Here is a 23,246-nt window from a genome sequence, read left to right as displayed (position 1 = left end):
TATATTGACACTTCAATTACTCCTTTGAATGTCAGCTGTAATAGCAACATATTATTACAATTTCAATATAAATGGACTTAGATAGGCATTTTCTTTTTTCACACTTTGAAATATTCCTGATTAACAGCAACCATCTACATATGTATGTGCATAATAGAGCCCATGGTGAAATTTTAAAATTATTTTACTTTATTTTTAAAATTTTTTTAATGTTTATTTTTGAGAGACAGAGCATGAGTGGAGGAAGGGCAGAGAGAGAGAGAATGAGAGGGAGATACAGAATCTGAAGCAGGCTTAAGGCTCTGATCTCTTAGCATAGAGCTCGTCGTGGGGCTCGAATCCACGGACCATGAGATAATGACCTGAGCCAAAGTAGGAAACTTAACCGACTGAGCCACCCAGGTGCCCCCAAATTATTTTTGACTCAATTATAGAAAACAATGTGATGGTTAACAGAGGGGAGGGCTGTGGGGGATGGAGAAATAGGTGATGGGGATTAAGGAATGCACTTGTCATGATGAGCACAGGGTAATATATGGAACTGTAGAATTACTATATTGTACACCTGAAAAACTAATACAACACTGCATGCTAACTAACTGGAATTAAAAACTTGAGTAAAAATTATTTTTGACAAGAATGATAATAAAACTTACACTCTGAATAAGGAATTAATAAAGGGCAAAGAAATACGGAATGACAAAAGTAAGACTCATGAACATCAATGTGCTGGTTTAAGTTGTTTTTTTTTTTTTAATTTAATCCTCAGTACATAAATGAAAATTAGAATTAAAGTTTAGATTCTTCTAGAAAAATATCTTTGGCTAAGTCTGAATCTATATAATAACAGAATATAAATATTATATTAGTCATGACTTTATTATACTTCAATGCAATAGGAATCAAAATTCTAAGTTCCTGCATATATCAGAGATATTCATTTGTTTTAAAATTGGAAAAGAGAGCTGTCTGGGTTGCTCAGTTAAGCATCGACTATTAGTTTTGGCTCAGGTCATGACCTCGTGGGTTGTGAGTTCAAGCTCCACATCGGGCTTGTGCTGACAGCATTGGAGCCTGTTTGGGATTCTCTCTCTGCCCCTCCCCTGCTCATGCTTGCTCTCTCTCTCTCTCAAAATAAGTAAATACACTAAAAAATATTTAAAAAATAAAGATTGTAGAGGAGCTGCATTTTTATCTTGATGGCTTGTACTTGGATATCCCTAATCACACTTAAACTGTAACCCTTTCCACTTTCAGAGCTAATAAACTAGCTGTTAGGAGCTAAAAGTCTTGTGTCAGATGATCCTGGGGTTAAACCTCTGTTCTGCCACTGAAATATTATTTTTGGTAATAAGTTATGTAAGCTCTTTAGTGCCCAATTTTCTCATTTGTGAAATATGAGTAAGAATCACATATGTCTAGTTATGGTTATGGATAAATGAAAAACTATATGCATTATAAAACTGGCAAAGAGTTTGTATTCAGTTCAAGATGATGATGCAAATATCAGATGAAGTCCCCTAACTTTCCTAAGTACCAATGTGTGTATGTTATTCTTAGGCTTGCTTTGTTTGTTAAAAATGGAAATTAAAAATAAATACTTCATGGTAATATACACATACATTAAAAAGATAATGTGCATACATGAACTTAGAATAATTTGTAGTAAATGAACATTTAATAAAAGTTGATTTCCTTCTTAAAAAGTCTTGAGGCCAAATTGTAATGGTAGACTCTTTAGCAAGACGTACTGAGGACAAAGCCAGGTGACAGTGAACAGTCTATGGAAAACACTGTAAATATCTATGTGCCACAGGACCCTGAGAATCACAACATGGTATGGTTGGCCAGAACCATTCAAATGGATAATAACACTGGTAGGTATATATTCTAGCATTTTGAAAATGAAACCAAAGTCTGAAAAGCTTAACATGCCTAAGGGCATCCAGTTAGGTTTTTCAATTTGGTCTAATCAGGCTTCTGTTTCCAAAACTCATGATTTTTTCCTCACTACATCATACACACACACACACACACACACACACACACACACACACACACACAGAACAAGTAAAACTTTTTTTTTAAAAAACAGTTATAAACAGAAAACCTTTGGTTTAAATTAACCTCTTCTGACAACTGATCTCTTCTTCATATTACTGATCTGTTTTCACCTATGAGCATATGACAAAATAAATAATTGGAACAGTTTTAAAATAAATATATTTCAAGGAGGCCTTGGGCATTTATAAATTAAAACATCCATCACAATATTTACAAACTCAAATAAAATGGAAACTATTATCACTCCCAAATTATAGTCTGTAAAACAAAGAATTTATGGAATTTAATGCATACTTCTCCACACTCAAGTTATTATTTTAAATTATATTTTAATAATAAACCCTGTCAAACACTTGACTTCAAGTCTTATCTTAAAGACCATCTTTGTTGTTTTTAAAATGATTTTTGCTTCCATTTTGTTTAATTAATATTAGAATTTGCAGGAAAGGTAATGCATATAAAAACACATTTTGTTGAAGCTTCTAGATCTTCTAGCCAGACCAAATAGTCTTCTGTTACCTAGCTTAACCCATGCACAGAGCAAAGATGTTCTGCCTCTTCAACAGTGAATTCTCACACCACCATGTCCACCTCTGCTTTCTCTTCATCTCTTCAACAACTTTCTGGTTCCAACCAGAGCCAAAAGGTTATAGCCACCTATTACCAGTCCACAGCCAGCTTCCTGGGCTCCATATTGCCACCACAGTCTGATTACAGCAGCAGTAAATCCTTTCCACTGTGGACTCCAACTATCAACAACCCTACAGTGGCCAACCTGTAAATGCTAAGCCATCCCAAACTGCAAATTCTAGGACCATATCAAGAACTCCCAACAATGAAATACCAGGATCAAAAGAAAAGCTTTGAGTCAAGATTTGGAGAGAAAGCTGAAATGTAAAGACAGCGTTCTTCATAATGGAAGTCAATGGCTAACATATGAGAAGATAGATTGCAGATTACTAGAATCACAGAATGTAGTTGCTGTGTTTCAAGCTCAAAATGATAGCACAATTTCAAACACACACGACTATAAGTTCTAATGTCACAAGTAAGAAGTAGATCATTTTCGAAGGGATACGTGAATGATCAGGATTCAATCCAGAAGAAATCTTACCCACCATATTTTATTCAAGTGTGAGAGAACATGTTGACTGAATTGGAAGATTCTGCAGCATGAACTTTGTAGAGAGTGGACCACCAGCTCCTAATATGTCATTCTGTATAAATGGAAGACAAGTTTAATCAGATGATTTTCACAAAATGATGATGTCTGAGAAGTGTTATCATTCATTCATCTTTGAAGTGATGAGAGCTTCAGATGCAGGGTTTTTGCATGTGCTGCCTTGAGCCAAACAGGAGAAGTCACATTTACTGTGCTGGTGAGCGCTCTTGCAAAAGAACAGAGAAGAGCACCAATTTTCACCTTTAGACAACAAAGCAAAAAGGTTTTTGAGGGAGATTCAGTGAAGCTAGAATACCAGATCTCAATAGTTCCTCCACCAAAGCTTTCTGGAAAAGAAATAACAAAATGGTGCAATTCAATGCTGACCAAATAAATTTATAGCATGATAACTATAGATTAGTTAATTTATTGATAAAAGTTGTAAAAAAGAAAGATTCTGGAGTTGGTAGTTATTAAAGATAAGTTAATGAGTGACCACACATAACAGATTAGATGTTGTAGCCTGTGCAAACCAAACTCTTCCAACTCCTAAGCTGTTATGTGCTCAACTAACTTTCAGCAAATATTTACCATTAAACAGGAAAAATTTAGATGTGAAATAAACTTTTAACCCATAAGGAGAATTTCAGCATCTGGCAGCTCAGTCTGGAATCTGTGAAAGTGAAAAACCTGAATCACTCTATCAACATTGGAAAACACAGTGATATATTTGATTAAATTTTTGAAGTAAGTCCATAGGTGTTTTAACAGAATATGGCTTTATTAGGTAATATAACTGATATATGCGTGTGTGTTTTCATATTTTTTTATTCTTGAAAGAGAGAGACAGATTGTGAGTGGGGGAGGGGCAGAGAGAGAGGGAGACACAGAATCTCCAGGCTCCAGGCTCCCAGCTGTCAGCACAGAGTCCAATGCAAGGTTCAAACCCACAGACCACGAGATCATGACGTGAACTGAAGTCAGACACCTAATCAACTGAGACACCCACGCGCCCTGATATGTATGTATTTTATATGTATATGTCATACATACACATATAATATATATGTGTATAAATATATATGTATATTATTTATTCCTTGACTCTTACATATTCTAGCTGTTGATCTGGTTTGTGAAGCCTACAGAAAATCTGGGTTTATAATTGAGAAGACTATTTAAAATGTGGACTTTTAACCTTTAAGTCATACACACTTGACAGTTGCAGGTTATGAATTAATACCAACTTTTTAAACACATTTAATGCTTGTTGTAGGGTTTATTGGTACAGTCTATAAATACTGTTTAACCTGTTTTCTCTTATACTTACTAATATGGTATAAATTATCAGAGTGTTCCATAGTTTTATATCAAAAGAGAATTAAAATCCAAGTATAGAAACAACAACAAAAAACCCCACACATTTCTTCTCACACCAAAACAAGTAGCTATTATCTAGGTAATTTTTCTCAGGGAAAAGCAAGCAAAATGTTAATTATGATTGATTTCATTGTTTCCTCTCAGTCTTTTGTCTCTTGTCAACTTTATTCCTAAGTTTCCTACTACTTTATTTTCCATTGGATTTATTTTTTTAACAAAAAATTTTTTAGAGAGCTGTATTAATTGGGGTAACTTTAAAGTTAAGAAAGTTAAGGATGAACCCTAGGAGGGTAGTAGGTGTAATTTCACAGTCAACAAGGCATCATCTGAGTCTTAGATATGCTGGCTTTTAGAGTATTCACATCAAGGGGTGCCTGGGTGGCTCAATTGGTTTAGCGTCTGACTTCAGCTCAGGTCATGATATCACAATCTGTGAGTTTGAGCCCCACATCAGGCTCTGTGCCTACAGCTCAGAACCCGGAGCCTGATTCAGGTTTTCTGTCTCCCTCTCTCTGCCCTTCCCCTGCTCACATTCTGTGCCTATCAAAAATAAAATAAAAACATAAAAAATTTAAAATATTCACATCAAGATGGTAGCTTTTCCTTTTTTGCAAAAGATGATATATTGCTTTGTTGAAATGAATATATATACTTTTATTTAATTTCTAATTACTAATTCAAAATGATGCATAACAACACAGCTATGTAGATTTTGGCTACCAGAAGAGAAGGTGAGTAACATTTTAGTATTTAACAGGTCATGCATTAGGATAACTTACATTTATTATCTGACTCTTTCAAAAAAACCTTGCAAGATAAGTTTCATCCCCACTTTACAGATTAAAAAACTGGGACTTAGAAAACTCAAGTTACTTGTTTAATAGGATGTATCTATAATTGGGAGAGCTAGAGTTATTTCTTAGCCAACGTGATGCAACACAATGTTGTGATGACATTCAGCCTTCTTAAGACATATTTTCATTTTTTATTTTTTTAAGTTTATTTATTTATTTTGAGAGAGAGATAGAGCTTAAGTGGGATAAGGGCAGGGAGAGAGGGAGAGAATCCCAAGCAGACCCCCCCACCCCCCATCATTGCAGAGCTCAGGATGGGTCTTGATCCCAAGAACCGTGGGATCATGAGCTGAGCCGAAATCAAGAGCCAGGCACTCAACCAACTGAGCCACCCAGGTCCCCCAAGACATATTTTTAAAAATTATCATTTGGATGACCGAAAGTCTTATTTTCAAAATATGATTATAATAGGCACAACTAAAATTCAAAGAACATTAAGACAGCTGATAAAAAATTTATGCAAACTTACTGTTTTCAATCATAATTATAAGTAAATTATGAAGCTACCCACACCCTCATGAAAGGCAAGATAATCTGTTCCATTTGTCTTAGGAACAGTACAAAAATAATGAAAGAGAAGGTACTTTTTTATTTTAAAGTGTCTCTCCATCATTTTCTCTTGTACATAAAATGGAAAATACTGCTTTTCAAGCTCAAGAAGATGGAGATGAGGTTACATGAGCAAGACTAGTAGCATAGAGAAGGAGCCTTATTAGATTTTCCAGAGCCACTATTAGAATTGTTAAATATGCCCAAGGTAACTGAAGTGTTCAAATAAAAATAAAATGTATGAGGATTAATATTAAAAGAAACCTTCACAAAGATAACTATTAATTGCTAGTTTTCAAGTAATAAGCTAACTAAAAACTGAATTTCAAAATTAACCTTAATGTTTGAGTTATGATAGGATATAATATATATTACACTATAATATTTATTCTAAGTAAATAAAATTTGGAAAACTTATCTTTGGATTTTTGGTTGAGTTTCTTTTCCATTTCGTGATACAAACAGGCTCAAAAATGAGTAGCTCCTACTAAATCTTGTTTTACTCTCAAAAATATCTAAGGAAATGGGAATATAGAATGTGGACAAAAATAGGATTTCTCCTCAGTGAAAAATATTTGCACCATTTTTATTTTCATATGCATGATAGTTGTAAAAATTGTCACATTAGGGGTGCCTGGGTGGCGCAGTCGGTTAAGCGTCCGACTTCAGCCAGGTCACGATCTCGCAGTCCGTGAGTTCGAGCCCCGCGTCGGGCTCTGGGCTGATGGCTCAGAGCCTGGAGCCTGTTTCCGATTCTGTGTCTCCCTCTCTCTCTGCCCCTCCCCCGTTCATGCTCTGTCTCTCTCTGTCCCAAAAATAAATAAACGTTAAAAAAAAATTGTCACATTAAAGCTCTTAATAAATTTATTAGTAATTTATTAGTATTAAGGTGAAAACACATTTACCTTTCTCAGAAATCGTAGTTCCTTTCCTTATGTTCATCAGATGTTTTTGTTGTATATACAGTTCATCCATGTTGGTGGTGAGCTTCATTTTTCTCAAGTCTTTGAAGTGATGTGGGAAAATAAAGCTTACTCAACGTAACTTTACTTTTGTTCACTCTAGCTATTACTTCCTTGTGTAGTTGGCATCCACGAATATAATTTGAAAACATAATGCATTACATTTGATTAAAAATCATGTCATATCTGGACCTCATTTGACATTTATGTTACCTAGGTTATACATTGGTGAATATATTAAGCAGTTACATTAATTTATTATTTTTGATTCCTTTCAAAATTAATTCATTTTTATTTTACCTGTAGTTCCCCATTCTTTTCTTCTCTTTTCTTTTATTCTCTTTTCTTTTTTTCCCTTAAAGTCTATATTCAGATGTAAGGATATTTTTGAATGATAATGGTGGCTCACTAATTTCTTTTTAACTTACTATGCAGATGGCAATACCTAAAAAAGTCTTTCAATAATAGAAGTTACAGAGTCTCTAATCACTGAAGTATGCTCTGAAAAATTTTGTCCTGTTGTTTTCTGTGTATTAATAGTTATACAGATTAATGATGGGATTTTATTTCAGGGATGTCAATTTGGGATGTAGGGTGTACAATGGTACATATTAAAAGGTGAAAAATAAGCTGGGGAGTTCATATGCCCATTTGATATCATTTGGTGTTATACGTTTTTCAGTATGAAAGTTGATTTATTCTATTAACCAAGTTCGAAACCCTTGAATCATCTGCTAGGCTTCTGTTATAATCTTCTCCATGAGGTTGTAATTTTTAAAGCTATGGTAATATTATATGCTTTTTTTCAGAAATTCCTTCAAATTATAATTATGACAAACTAAGTCATGAGATACTATGCAATTTAATGGATCAGTGAGCACTGAGTATATAATTTTTTTTTGAAATTACCCTCTTGAAGTTTCTTTTAAAAACTTTATAAAACCATGTCTACATACATCTGTTAGAAAAATGAATGGTTTCTACCAACCAGGTTTTCAAAACCTTGATCATTTAAAAAATGTTTATGTTCTTTGATCCCACATTTCCTTAATTTATTCGATCTTTCCCTTTTCCAGTGACAACCAATTGTTATTTTTTTTTATTCTAGTAGAATGTTATAGACATTTCCATCTGTACTTAAATCAGCATGCTGTCATTATTTGTGTGTTCTTTTGTTACTTGTTTCAGATGAACTTGTTAGGGACAAGGGTATTGTGTCACTATTCTATTTTCATGTATTTATTTCCTTTATAAGCCAAACAGTACCTGAAACAATGAACATTCTTCAAGGAATTTTCCTGAAGAATTTTTTATCCATAATAATAGTTCCATTAGTATTTGAACTACTGTGCCTTAAAAAAGCTTAGTATGAGTTAATGATCCATTGACTCCAGTGGCTACAAGCAGTAGATAAGAGATACCTTTCTGCTAAGGGTACACTTTCCTCTAGATTATCTTTCAAGATACTAACTCACATATTCTTATTTTTGTTGAAATTTTGAAACCCTTCAATCCTATGCCAGACATTATTTGCATTTATGATATTCATTTTCTTCTTTCTTATTAACACTGACCCATCCATTTATGGTGGGGGCAGCAATATGTATGGATAAGCCTCCTGACCTCTCAACTTTTCTTACACCTAGGCATGGCCTATGATGCATTATTGTCAATGAGATGTAAGCAGGAATTTTTAGAGGTGAAGAAATCATTTTAAGGAGGACAAAACAGCTGGTTTTGGTTTGCAGTTCTTGTAGTTAAAGATACTTGAGTAGCAAGATAAAAGTCTGTATCATAAGGCTGCCATATCACCCTTGAACTGAAAATAAAACATGTTTCTATTTCATGAGACTAAACCAGAAAAAAAAATGTATTATTAAATGATGCATTCAATATAATGAGAAATTGCAAAATCTATTTTATAATTTTCAAAAAAACATAGTTATAAATGATTTCAGCCTGATTTAGTAAAGATAGTGTTAATCAGAGAGAAATGTTTTGTTATATTTTTACATTTGATAATAAGAAAAGATTTTCTCTTATATTCCTGAGAATGCTATTCATAATATTTAATAATAGGACTTGAAAGTAGCATAGGATGTGTATTAGAAAATATTACTATGTAGAATATGTAGATATTTAATTTCTTGAAATAATTGAGCATTTAAAAATGATGTCAAGGGGCACCTGGGTGGCTCAGTCGGTTGAGCGTCCGACTTTGGCTCAGGTCATGATCTCACGGTCTGTGAGTTCAAGCCCGTGTCAGGCTCTGTGCTGACAGCTTGGAGCCTGGAGCCTGCTTCAGATTCTGTGTCTCCGTCTCTCTCTAGCCCTCCCCTGTTTGCGCTCTGTCTCTATCTTCCAAAAATGAATAAATGTTAAAAAAGTAAGATAAAACAAAACTAATGTCAAAAGGATAAAAGGGACTTTATTTATTTAACAAAAAAGAACCAATAAAGCACTAATCACCATCATAAAATTAACTTGTGCAAAATATTACTTACCAATGGAGAAGCTATTCCAACAGCAGCAGGAGCCTGAAACTATTAGAACACACAAGAGGGAATTTTGAACCACCAGAGGAATAGAAAAAGCCATGACGATAACATATACACTATCTGAAACATGGATGATCAGGTGAATCTCTAAAACCTCCAAAATAGATGCTATACTAACATAGAAGATCTGTGATCAAAGTTTCATAGCCTCTCTTTGAAGCCTAACCAGCACTTAAAAATAACAGGAGTCTATTAGTCTGTTCTAGCAGCACACTCTTCATATTGTTTCAACCCATTGTCCTTCAGGAAATATGAACAATCAGTCTTTGTTCTCAGAATAAACCATTTTGAAAATCATGGACAATTATATGGTCTCTTGATTATATCTCTTCAAGATTATATAAGTCTGAATTTTCTATAAAAAGACTTTTAAATGAATCTACTTATTGCCAGTGTTCGCTCCAAGTAACTTTTTAAGCATGAGACTATTAAAGGACTATAAAACTTTAAAAGAATATTGTAATTCTCAGTTTAAAAATAACATGAAGAGTCATTTGAACTTAACCGTTATACTTTCACCAACAAGTCATCGATAAGTAGTCTCTAGCTTCTGCATGGATTGCTCAGTAGAGGATCATGTACTGTTCTCAATCTAAATAAATCAAATAAACTTTTTGCCATTTGTTTCTAGATCTTGTGTTTACTCTCTTTCCACATGACAGTCCACCACCACCTGTTTGAAGAGTTGCCATGCTCCCTCTGAAGACTTCTTTCTGTTCTTCAGGCTAAAGTTCAAACAGCCACCTCAAGTACCTCTAAAATAAAGAGGGTTTTTAATTTTTTCAATAAAACAGTGGCCCTTTTTGAACAATAGGAATGCCATATATTTTTTTAATTATGTCCTCCCACCTCTAAGAATAGAAAAACTGTTTATGCTTACAGTTGATTGCTTGAACCCAAATGTGGTATTTCCCATGAATCACTTTTTTTTTTTTTTTTGAAAAATTTTAATCCTTACTCCTGGCCAGCACATAGAAAGGTTTCAAAAAACATTGCCAAGCAGGGAAGTGAATGTGGAAGGAATTAAAAAATAAAGTAAACTAGTTTTCTATGCACATCTCCAGACAATACCAAGTTGGCTTTCCTTCATATTTGCAACCCTCTCAAAGGAGAGGAATAGTTTAAATGGTCTGTTATAGAATTCTCCTTGAGAATATTGGGAATCTCAAAATTTGTACTGTGGAGAGTATACTTCATTTTAATCAGGATTGTCTTCATCTAGTATGTCTTTTTTAGCTTTCTCATTCTTGTTTGTCCTCTTGGTTTACTGCCATCACTTCAAGCATCTTATGAATGCTGTAGGAATATAATTTGCCCAAATCAAAGTATTTAAAAAATTCGTGTGTCTCTTTCTGAAGGCCATCTGTTTTTCTTCAGGACTCAAACCCCACCAGATACTGCTTGTTATCTCCATTACAGCTTTATGAGTATTCTTTGGACAGAATAGTCTGAAATGAAAGAAAGCTGAGGAATTACTATATTTTCTCTGTCATTTTCTTCTGTTACAACATTGATCCCATGCTGCAGGCAGATGAATTCCTTGTGCTTCTGCTTTTCAGCCAGGTAGCCCATTGTACACTTTAGCTTAACAGTTAATTTTCTTATATGTTAATTAAAATGGTCTATCTTGCATCTGAGACTCATCATCTCTTTCTATATCTGTTCAAATTGCTCATCATTGATGTGATGCTCTCACAGGTTTCTTATCAATAGCAGGAATACAGCATATAGTCCCCGCAGCTTAGTCCTGTATTGTGATTTTATTTCTCCCCTCTTATTTCAACTCGAATAGTTTTCAGTGTACTTCCAAACTCCTGTGTTTTAACATATGTTAACATCATTTCTCATAAGTCCATTTTATTTAGCATACTATTTCTTGGCTTTATTTTTTTGTCCTTAATCTCTTCTGACTTTGCTGATTTTCATTCAGCATGTATTAAGTATGTATCTTCAGTTTTTGCATATGTATACAGGCAGTGACTGATCAGATGGATTTATTTATTTCATTTTACTCTTTTAAGACTCTTGATTGAACATCTTGTGTAAAAAATTACAAAATCATACATATAAAAATGAAAATGACAAAATTCCTGGTCTCAGTTGCCTATTAGAAGGAGATATAAAATTTGAAGAAGTGTAATATGCATGCTGCATATTTAAAAGAATGTTTCCTTTCCATTCTTGAACTTAGTCTCATTTTCTGACCTGCTTCAATTTAAGTATAAACTTTTAAAATCATTCTACTCCTGGGCTGAACTTGGTGATCAATCTTTGTGGTCTGATAGCATAATATAGCTAAGCTACTTACCATGAAATATCATAATATTTGGCTTGCCTGTCAATCATCATTAGGGCCGATGAGCTCCTGGAATACATATATACAACTCTTTATTCCCAGTGTTTAGAGTGCAGAGTAGATAACACATTACTTTTGAATACACAACATGCAAATGACATGTTCTATATTAAAGATTTGAAATACACACCATTGGGAAGATGGATGGATTATCTTCCTTTGAACAATGTTTTTTTTGTTTGCCTTTTATTGCATTGAATTCTTCATTTAGCTAATTATGCTTTTATTCATCCATATCAAATTTAAGAAATATTCTCTGCATCTGCGAAGTAGAGATTTGTGCATTATTGATATTCTACTTCTGGAGTGTAACATGCTCTAGTTGAATTAATCCTGAAGTCCTTTGTTATTAACCAAATTATGGTTTAAATTTGGTTCCTATGTCTATAGTTATATGAGCCCTATTTAAAACCATCTCTATTGATTGGGTATTGTGACTATCAGTTAAAGATAAATGGCAATCTCATATTAACTTCATCATATTAATTTCCATTTTTAAAAGAATCTTCAAGCAATTCTCATAATGGACACTTTATATAAATACCAGGGCCTGTCTTACTCTGCCCTGAAGTGTATGAATGTTCTCCCTTATTTTATATCCCACTTATAGCATCATTAAGTTGCTGGATCAAATTTGACATGCCACTGTGCATTTTTATTAATGGCCCTTGTGAAATGTGCTTTTGTAATTTACTGTCAGTGAGGCTCCTTAGATACCTGAGGGGAGGCCCCCAAGAAACCTCAAAGTCTGCTTGTATAGAGATCCAGAATGGAAAGCTGCCAGGTGAACAAATTAGTTTCAGCATTTTGTGAATATGAATCTAAGAAATATATTTTAATTTTTAAGACTTACTTGTGTCCACTTAGTATAAGTAATGAGTGAAGTAAAATGATTCTGATTGGTCCTAAAGCTGAATTGTGCCCCCAGATTTTACAAATACTATTTTTAAAAATTTGGTATTTTTTAATATCTAACCTCTTCAAATATTTAGATTACATATCTAAATATTACTGTTTGTGAAATAAAACATTTGGATATCCTGAAGCTGTGAAAGGATTCACCTAATTTGTGCCTTGCTACATTTGAAAATCAATAGCTAAGTCAAGACCGTACAGGAAGCTAACTCAGGCTCTATCAAGGCTAGACCCTTAAGAAAGTCAATAGTATTTTAAGAGAGAAGCTGTAAGAGAGTTAAATTACACTTTAGATTAAGAAGAGCTAATGCAAATAGATTGTTTACATGTCTAATTTCTTTCCCAGCTCCGAACATAATGTTCTATCTAGCAGAAACGGGAGATCAAGTTTGAGGATAATTAAACATTTTCTGCTGCCAGACGACATGATCAATTCAAGGGATAAAGTGCCACAGAGCATGTTCCCATCTTGAGATTTTCACAAATGTAAGAGACACAATAAATTGGGGCAGAATTCTCTACACTGTCTTTTAATTAAAAATAAACATTGGTATCATTACCCTTTGTGCCCCACATGCCTAGAATATAACAGTAATATTGATACTATGACTACTAACAAAAATAATTTAATTATACTGTAGAGCACTTATGTGTTTCATCTCCTTTCTTTATAGCAGAATCACATGAAGGAATATTTTGAGCTTAGGACATTTTGCTTGATAAACTTGTAAATGTAACAATTTTTCATTCACATCATAAATTTTAAAAAATCTCATCTAGGGGCGCCTGGGTGGCACAGTCGGTTAAGCGTCCGACTTCAGCCAGGTCACGATCTCGCGGTCCGTGAGTTCGAGCCCAGCGTCGGGCTCTGGGCTGATGGCTCAGAGCCTGGAGCCTGTTTCCGATTCTGTGTCTCCCTCTCTCTCTGCCCCTCCCCCGTTCATGCTGTGTCTCTCTCTGTCCCAAAAATAAATAAACGTTGAAAAAAAAAATTTAAAAAAAATAAAAAAAAATAAAAAACTCATCTATAATCAGGTTATATGTTTTTATTTTTTAGAATATTATTGATAACTTTCTCCATTTTTCATCTAATATAGAATGTATTTTAATACATTAAAGCAGCTTGGGGAAAAGAGACTATCTTAATGGAGTTAAAATGACAGTTTTTATCAACGAGCATTTCCAAACACTTCTCATATCATTTTCTGTAAGTACTAATAAGTCTTTGTTGAACATTCCTGATTCTCTTTTCTAAATATTATTTCACTTCTGTGGGGTCTCTGGGTGGCTCAGTCGGTTAAGTGTCCAACTTTGGCTCAGATCATGATCTCACCATTCATGGGTTCAAGCCCTGTATCCGGCTCTGTGCTGACAGCTCAGAGCCTGGAGCCTGCTTTGGATTCTGCCTCTCCCCTGCTTATGCTCTACCTCTCTCTGTCTCTCAAAAATAAATAAATGTTAAAAAATTAATAATAAAAATATTATTTCACTTCTGCTAATTTCCCTTAAATCCTCAGCTGACATATGCAGGGGTACACACACACACACACACATATATAAAGACAAAATCCTTTAGTATAAAAAGGTAAAGTTTTAATTAAATTTTAACTATGAAATATTACATCCCATTTTCTATTTACTAAAGGAATATAATCACATTTTCAATCATATCACATGACAAGTATTGACAAGTAATGAATATATAACTTATTTTGAAAATATTCTAAAATATCTGTCACCCTCCCAAATAAATACAGTAACTAAATTAAATGTCTGTTGAATTGACAAGGGTAAAATCTATTTTTGATTGAACTGTATACAATTGCCAGTATTTGATAACTTTTGACTTACAAAAATGGCACATTTACTTAATTTAAAGTAAATACACAGATTTATACTTAAGGGAAATAATAAGGTTGGTATTTCCCATCATAAGAGATACTAGTAATTATGACTTAAATGTAGTTTCCCATTTTTCATAAGGTATAATGTACCCTTTATGCATCGCAATGGGAAATATGCTGCATATTCTCCTTTGCTCTGAAAGCTTTCCAACTTTCTATATAGATGATATAGATATAGATATAGATATAGATATAGATATAGATATAGATATAGATATATAGATAGATATCCCACTTATAGCATCATTAGGAAAAAAAAACAAAACAAAACAAAACAAGACTGCAAAGGAAATAAAACCAAAGTCACGTAATTGCCCATTGCCCAAGATGACAGCACTATAGAAAACAGTTGCAAGTTAATTCTTAGAGATGACCAGAGCTTTTCAGTGTATACACAAAAGTACATAGTACATTTTTTTCTGTTTCTTTTTTTTTTTTTTACAAAATAAAACGTCATTTGCCACCATAAACCTTTTCTTTAGAGGAAAAATTTTTGCAGCAGGTCACAAGGGTTCTAGAGTAAGTCATTTCAATGCTGAGGAAAACAAATTGAATAATAGAACTAATTGCTTCCCTATATATGGATGTTAGGATGACAATTCAGATTATTTTTGAAACTAATCCTAAGAAAAATCTGTTTACAATTTAAACAGTAATGTTATGTAAAATGTATTAACAAATCCACTATTACAAATATCAATTTACTATATGGTCATCTATATATACACACAATAAAATGGTAAATATATGCAAAAATATCAAAAAAAAAAAAAAAAAAAAAAAGAAAACATGCACAGATCACTTTCCCCTTTGGAATCTGGACTTCCTGTAAGATATTTTTGTTTTCTTTCCCCACCCCATCCTCTGAAATTGGTTTTTGCTCCTATCACCCTACTCACACTGAATACTGTTCCCTATAACTCTGCATAAAGCCAGTGAGAAATATATTTATTTTACATTCAAGCTTTAAATCTTAAAATGACCCTGTTGTAGCATATGACTTATCAAATGAGCAGCCTTCCCCACCACCACCTTTTTTGCTTGCTTTTTGTTTTTGCAGTTGTCAGTCTTCATGATCCATTCCATGGTGAGCTGGGAAAAAATGCAGTTGCTAAATCAAAGTCTAAACAGTGTAAGGCTCCCAAGCGCCAGGAGTCCCTATCCAACTGTCCTGAGCCCTATATATATATATATATATATATATATATATATATATATATACATATATATATACACATATATATACACATACACATATATATACACACATATATATATATTAAATTTATTGTCAAGTTAGCTCACATACACACACACACACACACATATATATATATATGTGTATATATATATATATATATATATATATATATATATATATATGTAATTTATTGTCAAGTTAGCTCACATACAATGTATATATACAGTTTTGGGGGTAGATTCCTGTGATTCATTGCTTACATATAGTACCCAGTGCTCATCCCAACAAGTGCCCTTCTCAATGCCCATCACCCATTTCCAAGTTAATCCATCTAAAGAAAACTATAAGTTATCATGTTCAGAGAAATTGCAGCCTGAAATAGAAGAAAGAATTTGATCTGTGTAGTCAGGAAAGACTGGTTAGGATGATTTATCTGCCATTGTGTATCCTGTGTCCTCCATAGCCTTCACCTGTCTGAATCTTATTATCCCCATTATTTTTTTTTTAAAGTTTCTTTATGTATTTTGAGAGAGAGCGGGAGACAGAGAGGGGGATGGGTGGGGCAGAGATAGAGGGATGCAGAGAATCCCAAGCAGGTCTTGCACTGTCAGTGCAGAGCCCAATCAGGGCTCGATCCCATGAACTGTGAGATTGTGACCTGAGTTGAAATCAAGAGTCGGACACTTAACTGTGCCAGCCAGGTGCCCCTCTTTTATTTGTTACAAAGAAACACCAGAACCTTCCTCTGGGATTAAAATGAGTAACATACAATGACTAGTCCCATGCCCTGGACAGTGTAATCACTCCCTCCCATTGACTAATTTGTAAACACTGAATGTGTCCTTGATGTAGGCCATGTCTATCTTACTTTGTTTTGTTAAGCTAGAAATGCTCTGGATATGGCTTTCTTTGTCTGCTTTCTTTACAGTCAAATGCAGCTAGCATTTTCTAACCTGTCTTTTTTGTTTGTTTGGTTGGTTTTTGTTAAATTTCTTCTTTATTAAGAGTGATGGATGTAGAATAAATAAAGACCAAAGTGACGGCACTACAACTAACAAAATGAGACTTACATTGCAAATCCAGCCCCAGAGATGAGTGGGGGTGAGCCACAAAAGTTTCAGACTTCAGAGAAGGTGGATATGGAATTCTTTTGTGCTGAGGTTTTGGGGAAATCTTAGTCTTTCTCTACCTACAGTCATAAAGTGTAATGACTATTTTATAATAAAAATATTTCCGCCATGTTATTACTCCCACCACTTAGCAAATAATATAGAATGATCACTAGATGCTGATTCTATTATCTCATTTAATCACTGCAACAGCCTTATGAGTTAATTATATTATTATCATTTTTTAAATGCAGGAACAGAATCTTAGAGAGTTTAAATAAGTGACAATATCAGAATTTTAGCCCAGAATTGCCTGACATCATAGTAACAAGCACACAGTCAGCATATCATATTTACTTTCTTATTACAACATCTAGATCGTATATGAAGAAAGGATATTTCTCTTTTAGGGAAGCTGACAAATTTATCAGCAAAGACCTTTTTTTTTTTTTTTTAGTTTTATTCTTGTGGAACTCGTTTTAAAATTAAATGTACACAGGGTCTACATTTTCATATCCAAGAAAAAGAATGAATTTGAATGTTGCTTAGAAGAGGGATGTAACACAGGCAATCTTAATCCATTTTACTTAAAAAGAATTTTATTAAAGATATGGAGATATAACTAGATTTATCATCAAAGAAAATTGTTCCATGTTCTTAGTCTGTCCTCTCAGATAGATTTCTAAAAAACAGCTGCTGCTGAAACAACTCTCCATAAATGCAACATAACAGCCTCCTGCTTTGTAACTCTTCACATTGCTTAATCTCTGAGCCTTTGAGTTTAATATGGAGTCTATATTATTTATTTTTATTAGTAATCATATCCGTATAGTCATTAGAATTTAGAATTTAGCTGATCGATTCCCCTTCCAGAAACTATATAATAGTATTTAATTATATATATATATATATATATATATATATATATATATATATATGTACCTAATTCTATCCCTATATCTATCTGTCTATCTAGTATCCTAGGAATTTGAATAGGTGATCCTGTGCCCCTGGGTTTTCTAAGCAACCAGGAGCAGTGGCGTTATTAGACTGTTGGCAAGTCCTGACACAGTGTGAGACAAAGCCTTCTTTCCCTGGACTAACTCTAGTTTCCCTTTAGAGGAGTTCTTTTTGAAGAAGTTCTAGGATAATGAGCCCTGTCCTCTCTGTACTTGTGAGTCAATCTTGAGAGAGAGGGTGATCTGCCACCATGCCAACCGAAAAGAAGTAAGCTGCGTCGTGAGGAAGTCGATATGTGTGATTCAGCATGGTCCTGCCATTGGCTGTGTTCCTCAGTCTCCTCATCTGTGAAGTGATGGCAACACCATCCACATTACAAGAGTGTTGTGGGCAGAGATAGATGAGAAAAGTAGCAGTTTTAGTGATTCGTGAATAGATAATACATACCATATATTGTGCTTTTACATGACTTCGCACATTCTTGTAACCCCCCACATTTGGTAAATACCATAACAACCCACTTTTATAAACAAAGAAACTGAAGATCTGAGATACTTGTCTTTGTCCATGGTCACACGCTAGGGAGTAACAGAAGTAGGATCTAAACCCAGGTCTTTAAGCTTTAGATCTAAAGCTAATGTCCCTTATGGCTATGCTGGATAGTGTATTGTACAGCTTAACATGTTATGATTACTGTTTAACACTGAGAACAGAGGCTGAATTCCTCACAGAGAAAAAAGGATAACAATATTCTTGTTGACAATGAGGAGCCTGAAGTGTCTGTCAGGGCTGGAGCCAAGTACAGAGACCATTGGATTCCTTGCCCAAGAAGTTTTGGTTCAGGGAAAAAGTTTAAAAGTATAATTTTAGGGCACTGGCTACCTAAATGTTTTTGTAATTTGTTTACAGTACCTATTTTTAAATTTAATATAATTTGCTTTTTAAGCTTTCATGTAACAATAAGATATTTTGGGAGAGGATGCATTATTTAAAAACAAAACAAAGCAATTTATTTATATTATTAAGTAGCTGACCCCAGGAACAGTTATGCCCTTTATCTCTGTACATGTCTGTTACCCTAAGAAGTTCAGACTCCTATTCTATCTCCCATCTTCATGTGGCTCTGAGGAACTTGTTTTCAGACTCCAACTCCCACAATGTCTAACTTCTAGAACACACCCCTGTGCCTTCTGGAAGTCGTGAACTTTTAAGGATAACTAAAACTCCTAAGACTTCTGGACCTTTCCTTAAAATAGACATTGTCTTTTTTTTAATGTTCATTCATTTTTGAGAGAGAGTGCAGGTGAGCAGGGTAAGGGCAGAGAGAGAGGAGCACAGTGGATCTGAAGCAGGCTCTGAGCTGATAGCATCTAAGCAAGGTGCGGGGGCTTGAACTCACGAACTGTGAGATCATGACCTGAGCCAAAGTCGGACACTCAACTGACTGAGCCATCCAGGTGCCTTGACATTATGCAGCCTCCTCATGTCAAATGGTTTTGTGACTGCTTTTTGTTTCCCCATATCCCTCAAACCTCTGAGTGAGAGACCTTTTAATTCCTCATTGATGCCTCAAAGCCATTCTCCATCCCTCCTCTCTCAAAAACAGAACTCAACCACTTCAGCTTTGAATCGCATGCCATCAACTATAAACTTAGTATCCACTTGGGGATTACTTACCCTTCTCTCCAGCTAGATCACCATCATTATCTTCAACAGTAGCCCTGTTGTGAATCTTAGTGCTTTTAAAGTCCTGCTACAGATGTAGCTGATTCTTTCTCTGCTCTCCCAGTTCCTCAAATGTTTTCAACTTCCATGCTACTTCAACCATTCATTCCCATAGGGTAGGTTTTTCTACTCTGGTTGTAAACTTGAATAATCTGGGAACACCTAAAAATACAAAAGCTCAGGACTCACCCTAGAGTTTTGTGATCTGCTTTAATTTTGTTTCAGTTTACAAAAGAATCACTGTAATTCACATTATCACGGCCAATTATTACTACTACAGTAAGTTCACATTAAAGAATCCTGTTCTTCAAATAACCTCTTTATTCCAGCCTAGTTCCTCTAATGCTCTGATTTAAACAATCTTTTGACTTCCATCAAGATCGACCTTTCATTAATACGGCCAATGTTTATTGTCCTTCACAAATCTGATGTCTTCGCTTCATTGCTTACCAGCTAAAACTCCATGGTTCATGATTAAAATAATTTTTTTCCTGTCTAACTTCAATTTTCTTTCATTTCTTTCATTTCATGTCAGTACCTGCAAAACCCCAACTCTAGTTAATTTCCTGTTCTCTCTACTTTGTGAATGAAACCTGCCCAACTGAACATGGCTGGAGAAAATCGCAGTTGTCTCATTTAAAATTCATGACCACTAACCTAAGTTCCATAAGACCAGAAATCTCTTTTATTTACTGTTGTATCACAAAAGCCTGGAGGAGCACTTAGAATATAGAAGGAGTACAATAAATATTTGTCAAATAAATGCTTAAGTGTCAAATTGTCCATTTGTATAGCCCAGCAAAACTGTTGTTTCCACTGCCTGGTGTTTCTTACCTTATTCTTTTCCCTCAGAATACCAACAATTTCTTTCCATCCTTACTTTCAGCTAATGACTTTGCTTGTTATTTTTCTAAGAAAAATAGGACAACTACAAAAGAACATAAACTCTCACTGCTTCTGATGCATTTATGCAATGCATAATTAATGCAATGATGGTTAAGAAAGAATGTACTAGAAACTATACAAGAAAATCTGATGGAGTTAACAATATAAAGCTTTTAAAATATGGGGAATATATTTTAAGTAATGAATAAAAACAAAATAAAAACTGGGAAATATATTTGTCATATGTGTAAAAAGCATTATATAAACTTACACAAAAGCCTTTTGAAATTATTGTTCCCCATAAACAAAAACTATAGGTCAAAAATGCAAGTTATTTAACCTCACTAATAACCAAAGTAAGTTTAAATTTTTCTCTACACCATGTTGATAATGATTAGATAATGAAGACAATCCTGTTTTTACAGGGGAATCAGCCTGTGGAAATGCCCAGACAAGACAATATTTAACATGCTCAAGGTGTGAAAGCAGGTCAGAATTCCTAGAATATACTAAATGAAGGAGACAGGTCATTTAGGTAATTACAACTACGGGCTAGAGTTTGGATTTACTTAGAAGTGAAATGGGAATAACTTTGTACTTCTAAACAGGGAAGTGATAGAATTTGTTTAAATGTTTGAAAGACAACTGTGGTTGTGGTGAGGGGATCATATGAGGGTAGCAGAAGCACTGCTGGTTTTGACCCTGTAGTGTATGAAATATCATGAAGTTCTGGACCAGCATGGTGGCTGCAAATATGGAAGAGAAGAGTTAAGAACCACTGGGGGAGCCAGATTTTCAGAAATCGCTGTTGGAGTATCGTAAAGCATGATGGTGCCTCATGTCCTCTCTCAGTGGTAGATATACTGGGATGTGAAAGAAACTTGAACTTTGGCGTCCTTCATTTAGTTTCCTTCAAATGCACTGAGATGGGCCTAGCAATGTGTTCTCATGGCAGTGCTTCTGTAAAAATATTTTAACTATGGTTCATTCCACTGTCATTCTGCTCAGGCTCATCTCTCCCTATTCTCCTTATGTTGGGTGTCACCAAGATGGTCTTTAAGTTCCCTTAAGATTTACTAAACATTAGAAAGTTTTCTTTCTGACTTTAGGCACCGAAATCCCTGTTGCTAAATCTTTGCTTTATACCATTTGTAATTGTAAACTTTTTCTCTGCCTTTTTTTTAGAAATAAATCTCTTTAGAAGGCTCTTGCCAGTTTTGCAACCCAAGAATGTTTTTCTCAAGGACATGGGATTCATCTCTCTATAGAATGAGATCATCAAGACAGTGCACCTATCTCCTAATCTATGTAGGACTGGAGCCTAATTTTGTAGGTGGGAGCCTAATTTTGATGAGCATCTTACTATAAGTTGTAAAACTACCTCCTGTCATGAAGATATGAGAAAATTTACTTTATCTTTGAGTAAGTCCAGTTACCAAGCACAGATGACATATGGTCCTTCGCATCCCAGCTATTAAAAGCTCCTCCACCTTTTGTTTCAATGGCTTTGAGTTCAGATTGTGTTTTGATCTCTCTAATTTATTGCTATAGCCATGAATAAAGTCTTCCATTCCTGTTTAACTTTGCTTGGTGCAATTTCTGTTTTGACAGATGACTTTTCAGTAACTACAGTCACTTTGGAAATCCATTTAAAGTTAAATAGGGGATACAAATTAGGTTTGGGGTGTGTGTGTATGCGTATGTGAGAGAAAGAGAGACAGAGAAAGGGAAAGAGAGAGAGAGATTGAAGGCACTTCTGTGGTTATTTTAGTTATTGCTAATGAGTTTTCACAAGCTAACATGAATAGCACTAAAATTAAATCCTAATTTATCTGATATAAATGCTAATGATCTTAGAAATACATGATATCATCTGGTATCAGGTTTTATTTTAGAGCATTCTGGTTGATCCTAGTCACTTCCAGAATTTAGCACTGTGAGCCCCTCTCCTTATCTGGCTCTCCTTATCTGTTTTCTACTCCTTTTGCTCACTTAATGTCCCACCCATACACTGTAGTCTACCTCACTCTTTGTCTCTGCTTGACTGTGCCTTTACTTATGTTCTTGCTTCAGCCTAAAATGACTTGCCCAGTTACATCTTTACAGATTCTTATTAATTTCTATTTAATAACACAAAATGTTAAAAATTATAATGGTAAAACAAACCCCAAAAAATTAAAACAAGGCTTTAATCAACAAACTGATTCTAACCCTAGGCATTATGTAAAAATGTACAAAAAAATTCTGAACTTCTAACGTTTATACATGAAAGAAGCTCAAAAGAGATTTAAGCAATTGGGGTGCCCAAATGGCATAGTCAGATAAGCGCCCAACTCTTGACCTCGGTTCAGGTCATGATCTCAGAATTCATGAGTTCAAGCCCTGGAATGGACTCTGTGCTGATGGTGTGGAGCCTGCCTGGGATTCTGTCTTTCCTTCTCTCTGCCCCTCCCCGACTTGCTCTCTCTCTCTCTCTCTCTCTCTCAAAATAAATAAGTAAACTTAAAGAAAAAAAGAGAGCATTAGGCAAATTTGGAAACAATCCTAGAATTTATATAACATTTCCAATAGCAGGTTTGAAGCCAAAATAAACTTTTCTAAATAATTAATAAAAATTTTCATCAACCATGCTAGAAGAAAGACTGGATTATATTTTTATTCC

At 34.5% G+C, this 23,246-nt stretch overlaps 1 long non-coding RNA gene and 1 pseudogene across 1 annotated transcript; both read left to right on the top strand.

The window, feature by feature from the left end:
- The first annotated feature begins 2,515 nt into the window (after nucleotides 1–2,515).
- LOC123580908 lies at nucleotides 2,516–3,951 on the top strand (annotated as a pseudogene).
- Nucleotides 3,952–20,841: 16,890 nt separating this feature from the next.
- On the top strand, nucleotides 20,842–22,165 carry LOC123608925. The gene is made up of 2 exons (XR_006717518.1): nucleotides 20,842–21,073; nucleotides 21,770–22,165. It is a non-coding gene; the product is annotated as an uncharacterized LOC123608925 (long non-coding RNA).
- The last annotated feature ends 1,081 nt before the right edge of the window (nucleotides 22,166–23,246 follow it).

This window comes from Leopardus geoffroyi, chromosome A1 (genome assembly GCF_018350155.1).
Source record: "Leopardus geoffroyi isolate Oge1 chromosome A1, O.geoffroyi_Oge1_pat1.0, whole genome shotgun sequence".
NCBI lineage: Eukaryota > Metazoa > Chordata > Mammalia > Carnivora > Felidae > Leopardus > Leopardus geoffroyi.
Note: the sequence above shows the minus strand (reverse complement) of the source record. Positions and strands in the feature narration are given on the sequence as shown.